This window comes from Ceratotherium simum, chromosome 9 (genome assembly GCF_057802395.1).
Source record: "Ceratotherium simum simum isolate JZ-2026a chromosome 9, ASM5780239v1, whole genome shotgun sequence".
Lineage (NCBI taxonomy): Eukaryota > Metazoa > Chordata > Mammalia > Perissodactyla > Rhinocerotidae > Ceratotherium > Ceratotherium simum.
In genome coordinates, this window is record NC_141908.1 from 37,018,048 (window position 1) to 37,041,897 (window position 23,850).

The following is a 23,850-nucleotide window of genomic DNA, read 5'->3' on the forward strand; positions in this document are numbered from 1 at the left end:
ATAAAATATAAAAGGCTGCGTTCTAGAGGAAGAATCTTATAAGTTTATGAGGTCTAAAAGAAGAAGCTGATGTGTTCAGTTGTGGAACATGATGCGGAAGCCTGAAGTATTCAAGTGCATATGACATTGGGTCTATAGATCCGGAGAAGACCAAGGAGACCTGTGATTTGTATTAGAAAGTGTTTAGTTTACTGGTGTAATAGTAGAAACCATGTGCTTCTATGAGGTTACCCAATGAGTAGGAGTACAATGGAAATAAGTAGTATAACAAAAAATAATAATAATAATAATGTAAAGAACTATGTACTCAGTAAGAATCATAAAGATCTTTGAAATGCCTGTACAAATTGCCCCACTGCAAGATATCAAGAGAAAAAAAAAGACGAGGTATTAATAGATGTTTTAAGCACAAAGTTGTAAGAACTGTACTCTGGTAACTGCATGATCCCTATATGTCACTGTAAACCCCTTAATATTGAGTATAATTCAAACTTAGTCAAATCCAGTGGTTCAATATTTGCTTTCAACAACACTGCTCTCAGTTCTTGTTAGGCCAGGGTCTCTAGCTGTGAAGCAGAATAAAGTTACCTGAAGTTGCACACAAGGCTTCAAATGCACAGGCTTCCTTCCATATGAGATATGTTCTCCGTTAAGTGCTTGGTATAAAGCCCCTCTTCTTTGACTGAGCCCCCAAATTCACCCTCACAACTTCTTCTTCATAGTTTGATATGTTTATCCCATGAGATCTTAGAAACATCTTAGAAAACATTTTAAAATATTTTAAAAAATGTACTTTTCATTCTTTGTCAGATTTTCTTTCCCATATATTGAAGACTCAACCACTAAGCTCTTTTTTAAAGAGTTCATGTGTTCTCAGGACCTCTGGAGAGTGCCCCAAGGGAAAGGTATAGAACATTGCCAGAACATAGAAATTCTGTCCGTACACATTGCAGCAAAACCAGAGGAAGCAAACAAATTGTCCAAAATTTGCCTATGCTTTCTTAAAGGGAGTTTTATTTACTGTATTAATATTGGCTTTCTAGTAGGTTAGTGGTTCTCAATAGGGTCAGATTGTTTAGGAAATTTGTAGGGTTATTTGTTCTATTGGTGGAAAGACACAGTTATCATTTGTGGGTAAGGACCAGGGATGATGAATATTCTATGATGTTCTGTGTAGCTCAGGGATTTCACAGATCTCCACAGACATTATGTAGGTGAAAAATACTTCTAATACTCGTAATAGGGGGAATTGCACATTAGCACTGTAATGTAGTTGATAAAATTGTTTCCCACAGGGATATGGGTTAACAATTCTGACACTTCTATATATGTATACTGGGAGTGAATAATTAGATAAATGGATAATATGTGATGGGAGCCAGCTGTCTCATTTTTGGAGTGGATATGTGCAGATAAGACAGGAGAAGAGGCTAGAATGATCCATGTGGTAATGGATTAGAACTGGAGACGTCAATATGAACTCATCTTTAGTTTAATCTAAATGCATGCATTTACGTATAGAAATATGTTTGTGAGGGGAGTTATATACACAACACATTTCTTGTTTTGTCATCTGGAAGGCCTAGAAACAATGACACTCCTGTAGTAACGAGCATACCTAGTGACCTATTCTTAGTCTCTAGTACCATTCTCTACATAAAAGAAACCAGGGGTCCTTGGAGAAATGGCTGATTCTAGGACTGGGCAGAAAATCTACAAGATGATGCTGGAACATCTTGTAATGCTAGAAAATAAGGAAGTGATAGTTTGAATGTATAACAAAAACAATCAAATTCGGTGTGGTAATTATAATACAGTGTAGTGCTGGCTTCTACTGTGGTGTTCCTCTTCTGAGAAGAATCACTCACAACCTGACAACTTGGAGATTATTTTTAAAGAACTTTACAGTTAGGAGGAACTCTACTGTGAGGTCATCTAGTGTAGTCTTCTCAAACTTGAATGTGCATAGGAATCCTCTAGAGATCATGTAAAAATGCACAATCAGATGAAGTCAGTCTAAAGTGGGGCCCAAGGTTCTTCATTTCCAAGTTCTCAGGTGACTCTGGTGCTGCTGATGCTGCAAGTCTGTTCATCAGGCTTTGAAGGGCAAGATCTTTAGTGTGCAGGAAATGGATAGAATTCCAAAGTCAATGAAGAGATTTCATTGGATCACCCTCAATTCTGGGGAAGAACAAACATTGCTCTAGGATCCAGAAGAGTTAACATTTTCAACACTTTACGTAAAAACAGAAAGAGCATGACAATGACAACAGTTTGCAGAGCAAGGACCCAGAACCTTTAAGAACAGGGATGGAATTCAAACTGTCATTTACCAAGGGGAGCAATAAATAGAAAGTGAGGAAAGAGAGATCAACAAGGGAATTTCTACAATAACGAGTCTAAAGGGGGAAGACAAAATGCACAAATTGAGATAGAAAAATTAAGATTGGCAGAATGAGATCTCAGGGCCATGATGGGTGACTATACCCAAAGCACATTGTGAAAAGTAGTGAATAAGCATCTAGATGAAGCATCTTAACTCTCTTTAACCCCAGAGGGCAGGCCATTGGCAGTGCAGTGTTCAGATTTGAAGTTCACCACCAGGGAAGCACAAGGAGGAAGTGGGAGTGATTGATAAGAGAATCTTACATAGAATAGGACTGACTGAAATGAGGCTGAAGCAGAAAAATCCTGACATATTTAATTAAAATACAAATGAAAATTTGCTTTAAAGCAACCAGGAAAATCTAACACATGTGCAATTATGCTGACTTTACCTGTCTGCCCTCCTCTTTGCTCCTGGAAACTTTCACCAAGTTCTCCCTTCAAGTCTGCTGTCTGGAATACTACTCCCTTGATAGTTGCTTGGTTCATTACCTCATTTCATTCAGGTCTGTGGTAAAATATCAAACCCTCAGAGAGACTTTCTCTCACTATACCATCTACAATAACACCTCTTTTCACTCACTCTTTTTCTAGCATACTTTATTATTCACAAGTGCCTGATTTTACATGTGTGTGAATATGTGTGTACACTTATACTTACTTATTTACATATTTTTTATTGACCATTTTCCCCACTTAAATGCAAGCTCCACAACTGCAAGGACATAGTCTAGTTTGTTCACCACTGTCTTCTCAGCTTAGAAGAGAGTCTGGCATAGTACTTGCTCAATAAACTTGTTGAACTAGTGAATAAGTGAATGTATGTGTGCTTTAATATTGAATAATGATATTACAAATTAATCAAGATATATTAGTAATTGAAAAAAATATGGCAAATGGTCATGGGATCTACTATCAGTGTCTCCATAGCAGGCAGATAAAATTCTAGTTAAAATAAATAACTGTTTAGCTGTCTCAAAATAATTACATTGAGGAGTGACGTCAGCATCATGGCAGAGTGAGATTTTCCGTAAACTCTTCCCCTAATAAGATACAACAAAAGGGACAGTCACAGACCAACAATGGACTCCTAGACAGCAAAAAGGAAGATCAGAAAGATCCACACTGCCGAACATCTGAGAGTGGACGTGCTGGAGGCCCCACAGGAAGTCGGAAGAGGTAAGGAGAAATCCTCTCCCTCCCCATCAGATCATTGATCCAGGTCCACGCAGCTCCCAGAGAGGGGGGAGGGGCAGCCCTCTGTGGGGAAACTGTAGCTCTTCGGGCTCTCTGAGCCAGTGGGAAACTCCCACACAGAGGACTCAGAACTGCTGCAGGGGTGCCATCAACGTCTGTGTACCCCAGGAGAGCAGATAACGAGGGGTGAGCAAGAAGCCCTCCATGCCAGGGACCCAGCAGGCAAAAGAGAGAGTCCCCCCCCTCCCCGCATGCCCGACACTGCAACTCAGCTGACCAGACCAGACAGAGTGCCGGGGCCAATCGCAGCGAACAGCCAGAGCAGAGCACTGGGGGCTCAGATTACACAGCCCTTAACCCCCACATGGTGGCGGCATGTGGAAACTGCAACCAGATATTTCCAGGATGAGGAAAAACAAAGCGAATACAGGAACCACAATGCAAAGGCACATGAAATCACCAGACCAGAAGGAAAATGACAAGCACCCAGAAACCAACCCTGAAGGCACAGAAATCCATAACCTAAATGACAGAGATTTCAAAATACCTATCATAAAAAAACTCAACGAAATACAAGATAACACAGACAAACAATTCAATGAGATAAGGAGTTTCTTCACAAAACAGATTGAAATCATAAAGAAAAACCAATCAGTATTGATGGAGATGAAGAACACAATGGAGGAGATAAAGGAGAATCTGGAATCTTTAAAGAACAGAGCTGACAATATGGAGGAAAGACTTAGCATTATAGAGGATAGGAGTACAGATATGCTCCAGATGGAGGAGGAGAGAGAACTAAGACTGAAAAGAAATGAAGAAAGTCTCTGAGAAATATCTGACTCTATTAGGAAATGTATCATAAGAATTATAGGTATTCCTGAGGGAGAACAGAGGGAAAGAGGAACAGAGAGCCTAGTCAAGGAAATACTAGCTAAGAACTTCCCAAATCTGAGGAAGGAGCAAGAAATACCAGTAAGTGAAGCCAATAGGTCACCTAAATACATCAACAGGCAAAGGCCCACTCCACTGCATATAGTGGTAAGGCTGGCTAAAGTCAATGACAAAGAAACAATATTAAGGGCAGCTAGACAAAAACAAAAAGTAACGTACAAAGGAACTCCCATCAGGCTCTCAGCAGATTTCTCAACAGAAACTTTACAGGCTAGGAGAGACTGGAATGATATATTCAATATACTGAAAGACAAAAACTTTCAGCCAAGAATACTCTATCCAGTGAAAATTTCCTTCAAATATGATGGAGAAATAGTAACTTTGCCAGATAAACAAAAGCTAAGGGAGTTCATGGCCACGAGACCCCCACTACACAAAATACTCAAGAAGGCCTTTAGGCCTGAAAAAAAGAAGAGAAAGAGAATACAAAGCTTGGAGCAAGGAAGAAAATACGTAGACAACATCAGAAAAATAGTAGATCTTTACCGGAATAGGTTAGCAACCACTTAAATACCAAAATCAAAGATCATAGGAAGGAAAACACCAAAAATAAATATAACCTCATCATTGTAAACACATGCCCACAACACAAGATAGAATAAGTTGTAACAAGAATGACTTAGAAGGGGAGGAGGAAAGGGATTGAACTGACTTAGTATAAGGAAATAAGATGCCATCAGATAATGAACTATCTCATACACAAGATTTTTTATACAAACCTCAAGGTAACCACTAAACAAATAATCAAAACAAAATCACATATAATAAACAAAGAGAAAACTAGGAGAGTCATAAGACAGAACAACCAAACTGAATTGGCAGTCCAAAACAAATGGGACAAGAAACAAAGGAAATGCAAAACACCAGAAAATAAGTGACAAAAGAGCAACATTAAGCCCTCATATATCAATAATTACCCCAAGTGTAAATGGATTGAATTCTCCAACCAAAAGACACAGAGTGATGGGATGGATTAAAAAGCAAGACCCAACAATATGCTGCCTCCAGGAAACACATCTCAGCTCTAATGACAAGCACAGGCTCAGAGTGAAAGGATGGAAGACAATATTCCAAGCAGACAGCAAACAAACGAAAGCAGGTGTTGCCATACTCATATCAGACAAAGTAGACTTCAAGATGAAACAGGTTAAGAGAGACAAAGAAGGGCAATATATAATGATAAAAAGGACACCCCACCAAGATATATCAATTATAAATATATATGCACCCAACATAGGAGCGCCAAAGTACATCAAGCAACTATTAACAAACCGAAAAGGAGACATTAACAACAACACAATAATAGTAGGGGATCTTAATACCCCACTTACACCAATGGATAGATCATCCAGACAAAATGTCAATAAAGAAACAGTGGACTTAAATGAAAAACTGGACGAGATGGACCTAGTAGACATATACAAGGCACTCCATCCAAAAACAGCTGACTACACATTCTTCTCAAGCACACATGGAACATATTCAAGGATAGACCATATGTTGGGAAACAAAGCAAGCCTCAATAAATTTAAGAAGATTGAAATCATAACAAGCATCTTTTCAGATCATAATGCTATGAAACTGGAACTCAACTAGGAGAAAAAAACTGGGAAAGTGACAAAGATGTGGAGATTAAACAACATGCTACAGAACAACCAATGGATCATTGATGAAATTAAAGGAGAAATAAAAAAATATCTGGGAAGAAACAGAAATGAAATTATGCCATACCAAATCATATGGGATGCAGCAAAAGTGGTCCTGAGAGGGAAACTAATAGCGATACAAGCCGACATTAACAAACAAGAAAAAGCCCAAATAAGCAACCTTAAATTACCCCTAACAGAACTAGAAAAAGAAGAACAAACAAAGCCCAAATTCAGCAGAAGGAGAGAAATAATAAAAATCAGAACAGAAATAAATCAAATTGAGACCAAAAAAACAGTAGAAAGGATTAATGAAACAAAGAGCTGGTTCTTTGAGAAGATAACCAAAATTTACAAACCCCTAGCCAGACTTACTAAGAAAAAAGGAGAAAAGGCTCAAATAAATAAAATTAGAAATGAAAGAGGAGAAATTACAACAGATACCACAGAAATATAAAGGATTATAAGAGAATACTATGAGAAATTATATGCCAACAAATTGGAAAATCTAGAAGAAATGGATAAATTCTTAGACTCATACAACCTCCCAAAACTGAACCAAGAAGAAATGGAGAATCTGAATAGACCAATCACAAGTAAAGAGATTGAAATAGTAATCAAAAACCTCTCAAAGAGTAAAGTCCAGGACCAGATGTCTTCTCTGGTGAATTTTACCAAACATTCAAAGATTTAATAGCCATCCTTCTCAAACTATTCCAAAGAATAGAGGAAGATGGAACATTTCCTAAATCATTCTATGAGGCCAACATCACCCTGATACCAAAGTCAGAAAAAGACAATACAAAGAAGGAAAATTACAGGCCAATATCACTGATGAACATAGATGCAAAAATCCTCAACAAAATATTGGCAAGCTGAATACAGCAATACATTAAAAAGATCATACACCATGATCGAGTGGGATTTATACCAGGGACTCAGGGATGGTTCAACATCCGCAAATCAATCAACAAGATATACCACATCAACAAAACAAAGAATAAAAACCACAAGGTAATCTCAATAGACGCAGAGAAGGCATTTGACAAGATACAACATCCATTTATGATAAGAATTCTCAACAAAATGGGTATAGAAGGAAAGCAGCTCAACATAATAAAGGCTATTTATGACAAACCCACAGCCAATATCATACTCAACGGGGAAAGCCTGAAAGCCATTCCTCTGAGAACAGGAACGAGGCAGGGCTGCCCACTCTCACCACTCTTATTCAACATAGTACTGGAGGTTTTGGCCAGAGCAATTAGGCAAGAAAAAGGAATAAAAGGAATCCAAATAGGCAATGAAGAAGTGAAACTCTCACTATTTGCAGATGACATGACTTTATATATAGAAATCCTAAAGAATCCATTGGAAAACTATTAGTTATAATCAACAAGTACAGCAAAGTCACAGGGTACAATATCAATCTACAAAAATCAGTTGCATTTCTGTATCCTAACAATGAACTAACAGAAAGAGAGCTCAAAAAGATAATACCATTTACAATTGCATCAAAAAGAATAAAATATCTAAGAATAAATCTTACCAAGGAGGTGAAAGACCTATACGATGAAAACTACAAGACATTACTGAAAGAAATCAATGATGACATAAAGAAATGGAAAGACATCCCATACACATGGATTGGAAGAATAAACATAGTTAAAATGTCTATATTACATAAAGCAATCTACAGATTCAATGCAATCCCAATCAGAATCCCAATGACATTCTTCACAGAAATAGAAAAAAGAATACTAAAATTCATATGAGGCAACAAAAGACCCTGAATAGCTAAAGCAATCCTAAGAAAAAAGAACAAAGCTGGAGGCATCACAATCCCTGACTTCAAAACATACTACAAAGCAACAGTAATCAAAACAGTATGGTACTGGTACAAAAACAGACACACAGATCAATGGAACAGAATTGAAAGCCCAGAAATAAAACCACACATATAGGGAGAGCTAATTTTCGACAAAGGAGCTAAGAACATACAATGGAGAAAGGAAAGTCTCTTCAATAAATGGTGTTGGGAAAACTGGACAGCCACATGCAAAAGAATGAAAGTGGACCATCTGCTATCGCCATCCACAAAAATTAACTGAAAATGGATCAAAGACCTGAAGGTGAGACTTGAAACTATAAAACTCATAAAAGAAAATATAGGCAACACACTATTTGACATTGGTCAGAGAGGAATCTTTTCAGATGACATGCCTACCCAGACTAGGGAAACTAAAGAAAAAATGAGCAAGTGGGACTTTATCAGATTAAAGAGCTTCTACAAGACAAATAAAACCAGAATCAAAATGAACAGACAACCCACCAGCTGAGAGAAAATATTTGCAAAACATACATCTGACAAGGGGTTAATCTCCATAATATATAAAGAACTCACACAACTGAGCGACAAAAAAACCAGCAACCTGGTCAAAAAATGGGCAGAGGAAATGAACAGACACTTCTCCAAAGAAGATATACAGATGGCCAATAGGCACATGAAAAGATGTTCAACATCACTAATCATCAGGGAAATGCAAATCAAAACCACACTAAGATACCACCTCACACTCGTTAGAATGACTATAATCACCAAGACAAAAGACAACATATGTTGGAAAGGAAGTGGAGAAACAGGAACCCTCGTACACAGCTGGTGGGAATGCCAACCGATGCAGCCTCTATGGAAAACGGTATGGAGATTCCTCAAAAAATTAAAAATAGAAATACCCTATGATCCAGCCATCCCACTACTGGTAATCTATCCAATGAACCTGAAATCAACAATCCAAAGAGGCTTATGCACCCCTATATTCATTGCAGCATCATTCACTATAGCCAAGAAGTGAAAGCAAACCAAGTGTCCCTCAACTGATGATTGGATAAAGAAGATGTGGTATATATATACAATAGAACACTACTCAGCCATAAAAAAAGACAAAATTCTCCCATTTGCAACAACATGGATGGACCTGGAGGGTATTATGTTAAGTGAAATAAGCCAGAAAGAGAAAGACACATACCATATGATTTCACTCATATCTGGAATATAAACCAACACATGGAGAGAGAAAACTGTAGTGTGGTTACCAGGGGCAATGTGGGTAGGGGCTGGGCACAAGGGGTGAAGGGAGACATGTATATGGTGATGGACAAACAAAGATGTACAGCCAAAAATTTCACAGTGTTATAAACTATTAAAACATAAATGTAAAAAAATAATAGTTACATCATTCACACTATTTTCTTTTACTTCCTAAAGCAGAAACTTTGGTCTCAGCAAATCTGGGTATGAGAAGAGCTCTCAGGGTTAAATATGATAAACATCTATGAGAGACCAAATTACAGACAACATACACATATACTAAAAAATCCTTTTTCTGAGTAAGTGTTTCAATTTGAACAATTCCTAGCTGCCCCTAGGCTTCAGAGCTTGATCCTAAATATACTACTGAACTTGGGCTTCCAGCTGGGAGCACAGCAAGTCCCCTCTCTGAAAGTCAGGATGCCGAGAATCGCACACCAGTGGGATTGAGTGCTTTGAAATTAACTGGTGTTTGGAAATTGATCTGATAGGTAATACTCTTCTATATGTAACTTGTGATTTATTCTAATTTTAAATTTTTAACACATGCTCTCTGAAACAAATATGACTTTTGCAGTTGTGTAATGCTAGGCCTGGCAACCAAAGACTTTCTCGTTTTCTCCCTCAGGAATTGATATATTTTGCATGTTAGCCATACAAAGTCCCATGGCAGGTTTTGTATTTCAGAATTTACTAAGTATTAAAGATACATAATTTATAAATTCTCCGTTTACATCAATAGACCCAGATAGGGTATGCATGCTGTAATTATAATCTTAGACAAATCTGGGCTATTGAAAAATGACTAATTCTCTATGAGTGCTGCTTTTCCAGAAATCTGTTTTATTTACCTCTTAAAATCAATCTGAGGATGGCCACAGGTTTTCGAGATAATTCATTGTTGTGTTTTGTTATTGTTTGCCTGCTCATTTTCTAAATTTGCCTTCTTGCTTGCTTATTTTGTGAGAAATGGGTTTACACCAAGTAATGCCCATCAAGCTATGGATTCCAAAATATGAACTTGGCCTCTCACATAGGAATGTGTGGATCTTGAGCAGGACGTTGCTAGCATTTCCCATTGAAACAGAATTCTCGCAATGATTCCAGTTTAGGTTCTCAAAGGGAGACCTCCCCATTAATTTGTTCAGTCTTCAAAGGAAGTGATGGGTGAAGGAAAGAAGTAACTCAAACTCATAAATGTCCAATATATCTGTCTCAAAAGAAAGACAGAAATGTATTATATTTTTAGACTATAACCTACTCTACTGCTCAGAAATGCAGCCAGGCTTGAATAGATGGAATATCTCTATAAAAATCACTGTCAATCTATACACTTAGCACCCAGCGGCATGTTTTCACAAACAATTTGTTAACTAGCTTCAGGTCAGCAAAACCATGCCATTTAAATATATTTTTTAAATGAGAATAAATATTTAAAATGCCATCTTTTCCTTACTGGGTGGTTCTGACTAGCTCTAATATATTCAAGAAATATGGCTTCGGTAGGAACTATCATCAAGTTCAGACAATGAAAAACCCTATTATATCAACAGGAGGATGAATTTTCTTCCTCCAAGTAACCAAACATATTCAGTGTATTAAAATGGTTGATTGATTCAGATAGGGGAAAAGTAAATTTATTTTTATTTAGAAAAAATAAAAGCAAGTATTTTTTTCAGCACAGTCAATGGAATAAAATTATCATTATTCAGATGGCTTATTTGACAACACAGAGACAAATATTTGGGATTCTGTTTCTTCAACCACAAATATGTATACATGGTGCATAAGTTCTTGCATTTAGAATGAGAGTTGTTGAAATACAAGTTAATATCTTGAGATAGAAACTGCTATTATTATTATCATGGTGCCATTTTTACAAAAATATTTCACAAAGAAGGAAATCATCAGAATAATCATCATCTGTTTCAGCTATCTTGTCATGTAGTGAACCAGACCAAAACTTAGTGGACTGAAATAATAACCATTTATTTATTCATGACTGTATTTTGGGCTGGGTTAGCTGGATTGTTTTTCTACCTTTGCTTGGTGTTACTCATATGGAAGCAGTCACTTGGAGGTTTGATCAGAGATGGATATTCCAAGATGGCCTCACCCATGAGTCTAGGGTAACTTAGCCTGTCAGATACAATATCTAGAATCTACCCCATATAGCCTCACCAACAGTATAGCCCAGGTTTCGTACAAAGTGGCAGCAGTGTTCCAGGAGCACATGTGTGGAAATTTTAAAACCTTCTGAGGCTTAGGCTCAAAAGTCACATAAAGTCACTTCTGCCTCATTTCGTTGGTCCAAAACTATTTCAAAGGCCAGTCTAAATTCAAGGGCTTGGGAAATAGATTCACTTGATGGGAGGAATGGAAAATAATTTGTGGCCATATTAAATCTTCCCCATTTTCTTTTATTTTAATACAAAATGTTCAAATATTTTTTATTTTGGAAATTTTAAATTCACAGCATAAAAAAGGGGACAGAGAATAATATCATTTGTTTGTTGTTCAGCCACTCTTGTGCTTTACAGTTTTTCAAGAGTAAACAAAGATAGTATTTGAAGAGTTTATTTACTAACAGGAGAATATGTGGGACAAGGTCATAAATTGATAACAATTGGCTTGTGATTAATGAGGTATGAGTTGGTCATTTTTGTGTAGCCCTAATGACAAAATATAATTTTGCAAAAATGACCATGACAGAAAACAGGACTTGAATGGATCTGCAAATATGCCTCACTGTTTATAACATGCCTTGATATTATATAGGGGAAATACTCTGATTTTAATGTGCATGTAGAAGACCTTGATAAATGATGCAGCTTATTAAGCCTAAATATTTGCAATTTTGTATCAGGAAACGGATGCAGTTGGTACCTGGACAGTATTTTGAGAAACACTGATGTAAGGAATGTGCTCATCAGAAGACAATCCCTAGAAACATAAGTAATAAAAATAGGAGTTAAACACATTTTGAACGGTGTATTATTTAAAAGATTTTTCAGATAGTTGAATCTATTACCATTGTTATAAAAAATCAATCACGCAAATTGAAATGTGATTCATACTTCTTCTAAGAGGTTGAGCTAAAAGATAGACAAAGTTCTTTCTGACTTTAAGAATATGAGATTTGGGAAATGGCTAAATGAATTTTCTTGTTTTCAGAATATACCACTAACATTTAAATATCCCAATTTAAGTTTTTTTGAAGGTAAACTCCAAATACATATTTGTAAAATCTAGTTACAAATAGTAAAATTTGTAACTAAATTAGCTCAAGTTGTGAAAACTTAGTTTCCTATTATGTAGGTCTTTTAAAGAAAACCAGGACTTTATTTATTTTTTGTTTTTTATGTGCTTTATTTTCTGATACATCAGTTATTATTTATGGAAGTTAAGGAGATGGAGTGAGGAGTTTTGAAGATAAAAATGACCAGGCATGAAAAAAAAATCCCCCAATTTATGCAGATGTTATATGCATAAATCCTCCCAGTGAGCACAGGAATCAAAGCAGTCCTAGTTCAAGCCATGCTTGCGACATGCCATATGGGCTGTGACAACCAAGTCCAGAAACACAAGTTAGAGAATGAAAAAAAATAGAAGCTTTAGGTTGGAAATCCTATAACTTTAGTTGTTTTCATCCCCTCTGGGCTTCAAGAACATTATTTTAACATGTTAGTTATCCCAGTGTTTGTGTCTATGCTTAAATGGCAAATAGTGTTATTTCTCCCCACATTTTTATTTCATTATAATTAATAATCACCCAAAATGTCTATACTGCCATTCTGATTGTTTTTGGAAAATAAAATGAAATGCCATCATTGCTCAAAAGTTGTCAATAATTATCTTTTCTAGTATTGCTTTATTTATACACTGTACCTTTAAGTTGTTTTTCAAAAAGGCTCTATTTTCTATGAAATAGAAATATTCATTGCTGTAACCAAAAGCTTTCATGTACCAGGGCTTTCATGCACACCAACATATTTAAATACAGGCTTAAACAGGTCATCATCTCCAGTTCTTGCATTTTAGTGTGAGACATTGAACACGCCACTCGAGTCCTTGGCAGACTTGGGGTTAAAAAAATACACATAGCCGTTTACAAGAACCTTAAACAAACTTGCAGCAGCATTTTTCTTTCAGTCGACTGACATTTTTCTTTATGTTTCGTCAGTTATATCTGAGTGATCAGACAGCCACTACACGTGGTACACCCACCAGGATTATTATCTAGACCAAAGGCCCAAAGCTCATTGTAGCAGGCATGTAATTCTTTACAATGTATGCCACGTTAACTGTGTTGGGTTATCTATTCAACAGCTGACTGAGCTGGGCTCTCAAGCTCTTCTCAACAACCATGTAAGAAGCGATGACAATTGTGCTACTTCATAACAGCTGCATGGAACTCTGACACACACTTCACAGCAACCAGTCATCTATATAAACCAATTTCAGGAGCAAAATTGCATGGTGCCTCCACTCTGTTATAAACACAATGATATCCACTCAAAGCTGATAAATGCACTACATTTCTCTGGAGCTTAAAAGAATAAGTTCTTTGCATCTGAGATTTCTTTGCCACAAATTAAGCCTCTTTTTGTTCCAGCCATTAATTTAGAACTTTACAAAGAACCAGACAATTTAGATTTCGAATATCTGTAAAATAAAGAAACTTCAGTATTAACATTCTGGTTCTTCAACTAAATGCTCTTGCACTTTTTTTTAAATGTGTGTGCCAGACTTTCCTAACTGATGATCTGAAGCAGAAAGCAAAAGAGAGAAGTAATTAGGGTTTAAAATACTTACCAATGCTGTAGCAATTTGCCAATTAATTGCAGTATCTTTTCATAGGATTAAACACAATACAATCCTTATTATTGAATAAAACATCTACAAGCAACCTGGAAACCACTGTTAAAAGACTTAAATGTTAACTACTCCATGTTTGGTGAATAATGAAGCTTTGGTGGATCAGTTAATAACTCCAATAGATTCAAATAAGATAAAGAGGTTGTTAATATTTTTAAATACATACTTGTGTTACCAACACAGATTTTTGAATGGGACTTGAAAGGACATGGGTAAAAATTATGCATGGTTCCAGAAAAAAGACAGGAATTAATTTTTCTCATGTTTATGACATTGGCAAATATATATGTGTTTAATATCATATCAGAGATTAGAAAATATATACACATATGTATTTTCATTTTCTTTATCCTAACAATTATACAGGAAGGCAGGAGAATGGAATATTTAGGCTAAGAGAATAGCAAACATACTCCATTTCATAGGAAACATACTTCAATAAATCATAATTTATTATAATGCTGGAACTTCATTACAGAGAAGAATTCAGTTTATGCTTAGTGGAGTTTACTGCTCAAAGAATTGGAAAGACCACGTTATGTACTATTTGAGCTGTATGGGCTTATGGAGTAATAGTTGCCATTGCCAATTTGTTAATGTATACAATAGGCTGACATAATTTCTGGCATCATTTACTTTGACATAAGTTATGACATTATCCTATAAGGATAAATGTTAGTTTTAGAAATGGGGTTCCATGCCAGCTTTCATTTAAAGGGCTCCCCTGCTTTGAAAAAAGAAATGTGAAAAATTATCCAGTACATAAGATCTAACAAAGCTAAATGACTTTCCACAATCACAGGCCAAAGTTCTGATTGCATATCAATTATTTTTTTTTATTATTGAATCCCTTGGACTACTATGGTCAACTCCAATAGAAGGAAAGTGAGGCATTTGGAAGTTAAGTGACTTTCCTAACATGACGCAGATAGTTAAGTGACAGGACAAGGAGAAAGAACCAGGGTACTGACCACTAATTCAGGGTTCTATCCACTGCACCATACTGTCTTTAAAGGGGCTATTGTAGAAAAACCGAGATCTAAAGACACACAAAAAACTTAATCAATATGATTCAAGTAAAAAAATCTGGACAAACTCAGTTATTTTGATTCCCAAGCAGTGTGTTTTTCACTATAGCAAGTGTTTTCCCCCAAGAACTGAAAATAATTACCTGGAAGGAATACAATAATTTCTCATGGAATCCAAGGGCTGTCAAGCTAACTGGACCTCTCAAGGAATTCAACCCAAGAACTATAAAATCAGGAATGGAGATTGCTCTCTGCCTTCTCTCTTTTGCTGGAGACAGGTGTTTTTGTGTTAGTGTACATAGAGTCCACCACGTTAACGTTGGCGTCCTCTAGGCCGTTGGAGAAAGGATACAAGTGGGGAAGGAGATGGTACAACTAGATGATAAAGAGGATAAAGAGGAGGGAGGGTTTTACACAGATGAGACAGCAATGGTTCCGATGTCCCCCTCTACACAAGGGACAATCAGGAGAATAAGAAATTGATTTAGTTTCAGATGGCTACCTGGTTGTACAATTGTCTTCACCAACATGTGTTACATAGGCAAGAAGAGTAGCATCTACGTGGGCAGGTTGCTGTGGCAGCGCAGGACTTAAAAAGGAGTAGGGTTCCTAGTAAGTTTAAAGAGGTGGAAGGAATGTTTCTTGAAAAGACTGAGGATGAAAGGGAGGTTTTGTATATACAGACTGAGACAAGAATTTAGGAATTCAGACAGAAGTGTTGGGAGAAATGTAGGCAGCAGGTGGAAGTCGGGAAGAAGCAGTACAGAGAAGTACCGGAAAGATTATCACTGATTAGAAGGGCCAGAATTTTGGCCCATGGCAGTGGATAACAGGGGTATGAGGCATGGTTGAATTTATTGTCCTTGAGATTATGGCCCTGTGTAGGCTGAAGCCCAGCAATTGTCAAAGACTCGATGAAGTAAGAATGTTCAGCATTCAAACAAGACTTCATTCAGACAATGTTCTGCTTGTTACTGAATAGAACACCCCATCTTCTTCTCCACCATGATTTTGCATAGACAAGAGAATTGTGGAACAGCTTGGGGGAAATGGTCTTTTACAGATGATTTTTGATATATCTCTCTGACTGATGACTATTATCCCTGTCACTCACTGCATTTTGTTTTGTGGTTGCTGTTGTCAATTGTTTATTTTTTTGAGTAGATATTATGTTTACAAATACATTTTAATACCAGTAGAAAACTGAAAAGATACAGAGGAATTTATAGTGAAAAGAAAATCTCCTCCTCCTATCTGCCAGTGTAGTAGATGTTGTGTGTTGGATTTTCACCCCCCACGCCCTTCCCCTTGCAGGACTGAGACATTCATTCTCACAGCTGCTGGGAGTGTTGGCAGCTGAAAGCTGTCTCAGCTGAGTTCCTTTCATGGACTTGCCCTCAGCTGAATGCAGCCACCTTACTCAAAGTCACACCTCCTCCTGAGGGCAGCCTGTGTCTAATGACTGGTTGAGGCCAGAGCTATCAAGACCCAGCCCAGCCCCCTTGCATCGAGCTGGAACAATCTGAAGAGCCATCTCAGTTCTAGAGCTTCTGTGGGATCAGGTAAAGCCTCTGTCATTTTTGTGACTACACTGCAATTTCTGCCTTCGCCTAATTCTATTTCCTTTACTCCCTCGCAGATATTGACCCCTAAGAACACTTCTTGCTCTTTCTGTCTCAGTGTCTGTTCCTAGGACAACTCAATTAAAGATACCCAGTATCACATTTCCCCTTCAGAAACAACTATTACTAGTTAGTGTTTCAGAATAATATGAAAAAGAGGAGAAAAAAGTATCTTTAAAGGGATTTTTCCCGAGCTGCTACAAACAATATTGCATGAATCTCAAAGGAAGAAGATTGCTTTATAAATGTGTGACTATAACCTTACGATAAATTCCTACTAGTAGAATTACTTGATTGAAGGGTATGTCCATTTTAAATTTTAAATACAGTGCTCTTTTATAGAGATTGTAACCTCTCATAGCAGACCTTTCGAGCTTGGCCAAATGTAGATGAAGAACGGTTCTCATAATTTTATTTTGTATTTATCTCATTGTAAGTCATTTTTAAACAACTTTTTATATGATCATCTGTATTTTTTTCATTAACTAGGTACAAAATATTTTATTATGTTGATCTTTTTCTTATTAATATTCTGGACTTTTTTTTAGATTATGGAAATTAAAAATCTTGTTGTCATTTAATTTACAAGGTTTTTCTTTGATTTTATTACATATCTTGCCATGCAGAATATTCCAATTGCTTTTGTATTTATAGTTATCAGTCTTTTCTTTTATACCTTCTGAGTTTTGTTTCATAAATAGAAAGGATTTTCCCACTCTGGGATTACTTTTAAAATCTAGTATGTCTTCTTATAGTTCTTTTATAGATTTTTGTTTGTTTGATAAAGTGTGATCCATGTTGAAGTACATCTTGAAGTAGTGATCCAACTGTACTATTAAATTCTGTTTGATAATACTTTATTTGGAATTCTTATGCCAATATTTATTTTATATCAATGTTTGTACATTCTTTTGTGTGTGATTTATGCCAGTTATATCAATCATGTCACTTATGAGAACATGGAATTTTTTCTGTATATCCTGGAACAGTTGGTTCATTTGAGTTTTGACTTTTTAAGGTTTGGTATAATTTATCTGTAAATTAACTTGGCCTGGTACTCATATGAGGGTAGCTCTTTGATCACAATCTCTATTTTTTATATGGTTACTTGTCTACTTAGATTTTCTTTTTTTCTGAGTTCTCATTTAAATATTGCTTATTTATATGAATCTCCTCTATCATTTTTCCTTGAGTGTCATCTATTTCATGTATATGTATTTTTTGTCAGTTCATTTTTAACTAGGTTGACTAAATGTTTATATTTTATTGGTTCTTTCTGAAAGGAAAAACTATTAGATTCATTATTGAATTATTTTCCTATATTATAATAATCTCTGCTTTCTTCTTTATTGATTCCTTCCTTAAGATTCTCAAGGTTTATTTTGGTTTCATTCTTCTAACTTCTTTAGTTGAGCCTTACTTTACTTTTTATTCTTATTTGCATATTAATATAAATGTGTAAGGCATAAATTTTTCTTTGAGCATTGCTTTAATTGACCACAGAGTTCTGGTGCGTAAATTTGTATTATCATTATTTTCTACATATTTTTAAATTATTGCTTTGATTTTCTCGTTGGCCCAAGAGGTGCTTAGGGGATGGTGGTTGTTTTTCATTTCCATGTGGCATTCGGGGATTGAAGTTGTTGTTGTTTTTGCTAACTAGTTTTACTATGCTGTGTTTGGGTGTTGATTGTTTTGCATCTTTTTCTTTTTTTAAATAAGATATACCAGTTTAATTTATATATTCAGATTTTCCGGATTTTTTTGCAACATATTTCATTTTTTTCTCTTTCTGTTTTTGTTTCTCATCTTCGTGAATATCAAATGTTAGCCATTTTTTTCTGACTATATATATATATGTTTTCTCTAATCTTTTAAAACCCTTGCTCATTTGCATTTTATTTCAAAACTCTTTTAACTCCTGTCTACCGTGGCTTTACTGTTTTTTATTGTTTTTTTCCTGAAATTAAAATCTTTGAACTGCTTTCATTATAGGCTTCATTACATCACACTTTTTTTTCCCTTTCTCTACTCTCTTGATTACTACCAGCTCAGAGTTAACTTTAGTTTTAAATCACATCTTTCCTAAGCTTTTGTACATCTGCTTTGGATTCTTGGTTTATAAAGACAAATACTTTGTTAAGGTTTTTATTTATTTATTTAACTGAGAGCATTATTTTGTTGCAATTTTTGTCTGCTCTGTGGCAATGTTTTCCTAGTGTGTGTCTTTTGTCTACCATTGTCTCTTGTTCTTTCTCATATTTTCCTTGGCAATATCTTCTTATAGATATTGTACTAGTTCCCTGTTGATTATTACTTTAAAGAGCCTGTGCTCATTTCTTTTTTTTTTTAATTATTTATTTTTGAATGAATTCTTCCTGGAGAGTCTGTTTGTAGGAGGTTCATATAGAGAAGGGGCCAAGGACATGTTCCAGGATAGCAGGAATTTTCCTTATGACACAAGCTTTTTTCTTTTTGTTTTTCCTAGCTGCATATACTGGCAGTTGTAGCCTTCTTCCCAATGCAGAGTTTCTGTCTCTTACTCTGCCTCACTGTCACAATGCTTTTGAAAATATGGTTCTCTGTGGGATTCATCCCTTATATCTGTGATTCCTTTTCATGCCAACATAGGTGCTGACTACCATTGCCAGCACACACACACATTCCATTATTTTAAGCTACAGTTTGTTTGATCTGCTTTTTAGTGTGAACCTGTCTTCTTAGAGAATTCTGCTCTGCCACTTTGAGATTTGCAACCACAGACTTCTTCCCTGTCAGCATCTTCGCATATCTCTGTTTGATTTTCCTTCTATTTAGCTGTGCTTCTTCATAAACTGTGGTTTGAAGCTCTAGTCACCTCCTAGTTTTGTCAAGGAAGAATATGTTTCTGTTTCTTGTTCTCCTGGTTGTTTTGAAGTTATTTATAAAAAGAGAAGGGAATATGATTTTTCTTCTTTTTTAAAAGACGAAGTCCCCTCTGTTTGATTTGAAATGCACTGTTGGATTGTGTTTTGATTTTCACATAATTAACTTTATTATTAGAATTTCTTTCTAAGATTTTATGTCCTGAGAGTAATGAATGGCAAATATAGTCCACTGGATGACAGGGCTGGCCTAGCGTTAAAATGACTACAGATAATCTATCAGGTGGGCAATTGTTATCAAGATAAAAGAAATGTTTCTTTTAGCCCTAGAATCTTCACATTGAAGTACATGATAGTTAGACTCTCCTAAATATTGTCAAAAATTCATGGTTATTATATAATTTAAATAATTTTTAACACTAAACTATTTCAGTGGATATTGAAACTTAACATATTATAAAGACTGTAAATTTTGTGATATATCATATATACCAAAACATAAGCATTTGGAAGTGTTCTTTAACTCCTTTAAACCCTAATTTATCTTACAGCGAATATTTAGACGCTTAAGGAAAAAAGTAATCTGAACTATTTGTTAGAATGGTGTACTGAAGAGAATCTGCAAAAGATTCTTTCTACGTCATGCTAAGAAATGGTTAATGCTTATTCGTTCTGGGTTTATTTGCAGGTGGAAATAGCTCATCTTTGATGCACAACTTTTATTCCCTTCTAACTATTGATTCTCTGTGTCGCCTCCAGAATTGAGGCATGTTTTCCATGCAGTTGGGGGCGGGGGGTGGTGTGGAAGAAGGGTGTTATTTTTCTCGTTTGTGATAAACTATGTTATAGCTATGCCTTTCATTAACTGTTTGACAGGAGGAAAATGACTTACCTCTCTATTCCCTCATCTAGATTGAGATATTTTCTAAACTCCCTGAAAACTCTAAATTGATAATGTCTCAATGATTCAGAGTAAATCCAATTATTTCCACTAAAAAAATACTCAAATTTGGATTAGAACCATATGGTTTGGATATTAGAGTTTTGGCCCATATATAACTCATGATCCATTCCTCTTCTACCAATGTGTGCTAATTTACATTTCAAAACAGGGTGATATTTTAAAATCCTAAGATATTGCAAAAATAGGACTCAACTGAACCAAACTCTTTCTAAATTGAAAAAAGATGGATAATTTAAAATGAGAAACACTTTAAAGTTTGGATGCAACCACAGTAATATATTTTTTCTTTCTTAGAGTAATATATTCTTTCACACCAAAATCAGTACTATGTATCAAAATGCTAGCAACTATAATTCTGATGTGCTATAGTATTCCCAAGCTGGATAATATTTTACCTGGTTATAGTATTAATGGGATTTTTGCCTCGATATATATTTTATTGATAGCATTGTCTTTTTATTTGGAAAATAAAGGATCTTGGATTACAAGTTATTTTTTTATATAAGTAGAAAATCTTCCTAGAAAGTAAAGTTTTAGAGAAAAACATTCTAAGAATTGTACATTTATAATTAATGTCTCAACATGGTCCCTGATGCTTGTGCTCTGCAGCTCACATTTTTTCTAAGTATCAGCCAAAATAAACACTGGCTTTGTCATAGGGCAGGCTGATATAAAGAGCCATATGTGTTTCCAATGACACAGCACAAGGAGACAGACAAAGGCCTTTGCTATGAATTTCTTTTTCTTTTTCTTTTTTATTTAGATTGCTCCTTGAATCTACTTTCTTCATTTTCTAGTTAATTTAAATAAGTTCTGCTTGCCAGCCTATACCTGCCAAATAAAACATCCCAATCAAATGTCTGGTGTGCAAAGCAGAAAGGTTTGGACTGATCTTGGGAAACTTTTGTTTTATTCCATCTCTATAACCATAATACCTAACTAAAGTCTTTAAAATCTTTACTAAGACAAGATAGGTCAGGTATATGAAAGAAGGAAGAAAAGAGAGAGTCAGTCAATTATTACCGAATTGGCTGTCAATGGCACAAAATCTTATCAACCTGCTTTTTCTGCCACTGTCAGGCGCTGGTAGGCCTTTGGCACCTGGTACCATCAGATTGGCTGCTGGTTCACTTGAGCCTGAACACTCTCCTTTTCCAGGTCGTAAGGTTCAACTGTACAGTGAATTTACTGTGCCTTCCAGAGTCTTTCCACTATAGCATATTTAGCTAATGAACACAAACTCTTAGGGCAAGAAAGTGAGGGGAAAGTAAACAACGTGCCTTAATAAATGATTAAATTGTCCTCCAGGCATATTTTTCATAGAATAATAAGGTTATAATTAATAGGTTATCTAGTACACTAAAAAAGGTACAAGCACACAACGTCTAGTAATATTGGATTTACAAGATGCTTTGGTTTTGAAGGAATTGTTGTGACCTCCTAAGTCCTGCACAACTCTGGTTATTAAGTTCATGGCTGGGTGAAAAGTATACACCTTCTTTCTTGTGCTTAAATGTTCTTAAAAAGCTGCAATTAGTTTTGATCTTTTCTAAGTATACAAAAAACTGTATGCTCCACATTCCTCCAGAATGTAATAGTTACAATGGGTGCTGGTGAAATTCTTGAAACAATCTGAACACAATCTTTGTCTCAATTCACATAGAGTCTATTTTTCTCTAAATGATTGTGAGCTGTTGCTTTTTAATATGAATAAAGAGAAATAGATGGTTTCCTTCCTATGAATTCTATGAGGAATTATGGTTGCTAAAATGCTGATACATAACCAGGAAATTTTATGGGTGGTCTGATCAATGGCAAAAATATTTTTTTGGGAATGTGATTCAAAGTAACAGGTTGCACAGCAATTAAATTACTGTTTTTTGTTTTTTTTGTGCTGAGGAAGATTCGCCCTAAGTTACCTCCACTGCCAATCTTCCTCTTTTTGTATGTGAGCCACCACCACAGCATGGCCACAGACAGATGAGTGGTGTACATCTGCACCTGGGAGCTGAACCTGAGCCACTGAAGTGGAGCGCATTGAACTTAACCACAAGGCAACTGGGGCTGGCCCTAAATTAATCTTATTCTATAGTTTTGTGGGTTTTTTGGTAGTGGCTTCTTCTGCTGCTATTCTCATATTTAACTGGATAACCAAAAATTTAACAAAGCTATACTTGGTATTGCAGTTACAAATATGGCCACAACATCTAGGAATATTTGAAATATTCCTATAGGCAAACGGAAGCAAAATATAGAGACATAAACGTGGGCAGGTGTTCCATTTACAAGTCTGTTGAGAATGGTGAATCTCCAGCACCTGTGTTCCTATTTTTTTTTTTTTTTTTTTTTTTTGGTGAGGAGATAAGCCCTGAGCTAACATCCGCCAATCCTCCTCCTTTTTCGCTGAGGAAGACGGCCCTGGGCTAACATCTGTGCCCATCTTCCTCCACTTTATATGGGACGCCGCCACAGCATGGCTTGCCAAGCAGTGCGTCGGTGCGCGCCCGGGATCTGAACCAGCGAACCCCGGGCCGCCGCAGCGGAGCGTGCGCACTTAACAGCTTGCGCCACTGGGCCGGCCCCTGTGTTCCTATTTTAACACCATTAGTGGGTACAAAATGGTCACTGATATTCAGGACAATGGAAAAACTCATCCACTCATAGTGGATGAATAAAATTCATAATTTTACTCGGAATAAACCTTCATTAAAGATCTACACAACATAATGGATTTTATTAATAGTCAATTCTCTTCCAATCAAAATATAGATATAATGTACAAGAGTTTTACACTTGGAATAACGATTATGTTCTTCGTGAACAAGCACTGGGGCTTTCACTGTTAATGAGTCAGAGAAGAGAGTAGCAAAGAGAAATGTTGTAGAACCTTAAGAAAGAACAACACGTTCTCATAAACAAGGTAAACATGTTTTCCTGAAAATATCCAAGCATTTCTGTGTACTCTAAGGCTTAGCTTTAGAAATATTTTATTGAGTACTTGGGAGAGATGTATGCACAGATGGTTCATCTAAATGGTTCATCTCTGCAGTGGCTCCACTATGATCTCTTGCCTAAGCATTTGTAATAGCCTTCTAAAATCCAAGAAAAATAGATGACCTTGAACCTCTTCCTCATCAAATGTGCCCTATATATAAGTATGACTTTTATTATTTCTTTCCATTAGGAGGATTTCCAAACTCATATCCCACTTTTCTCTCAAT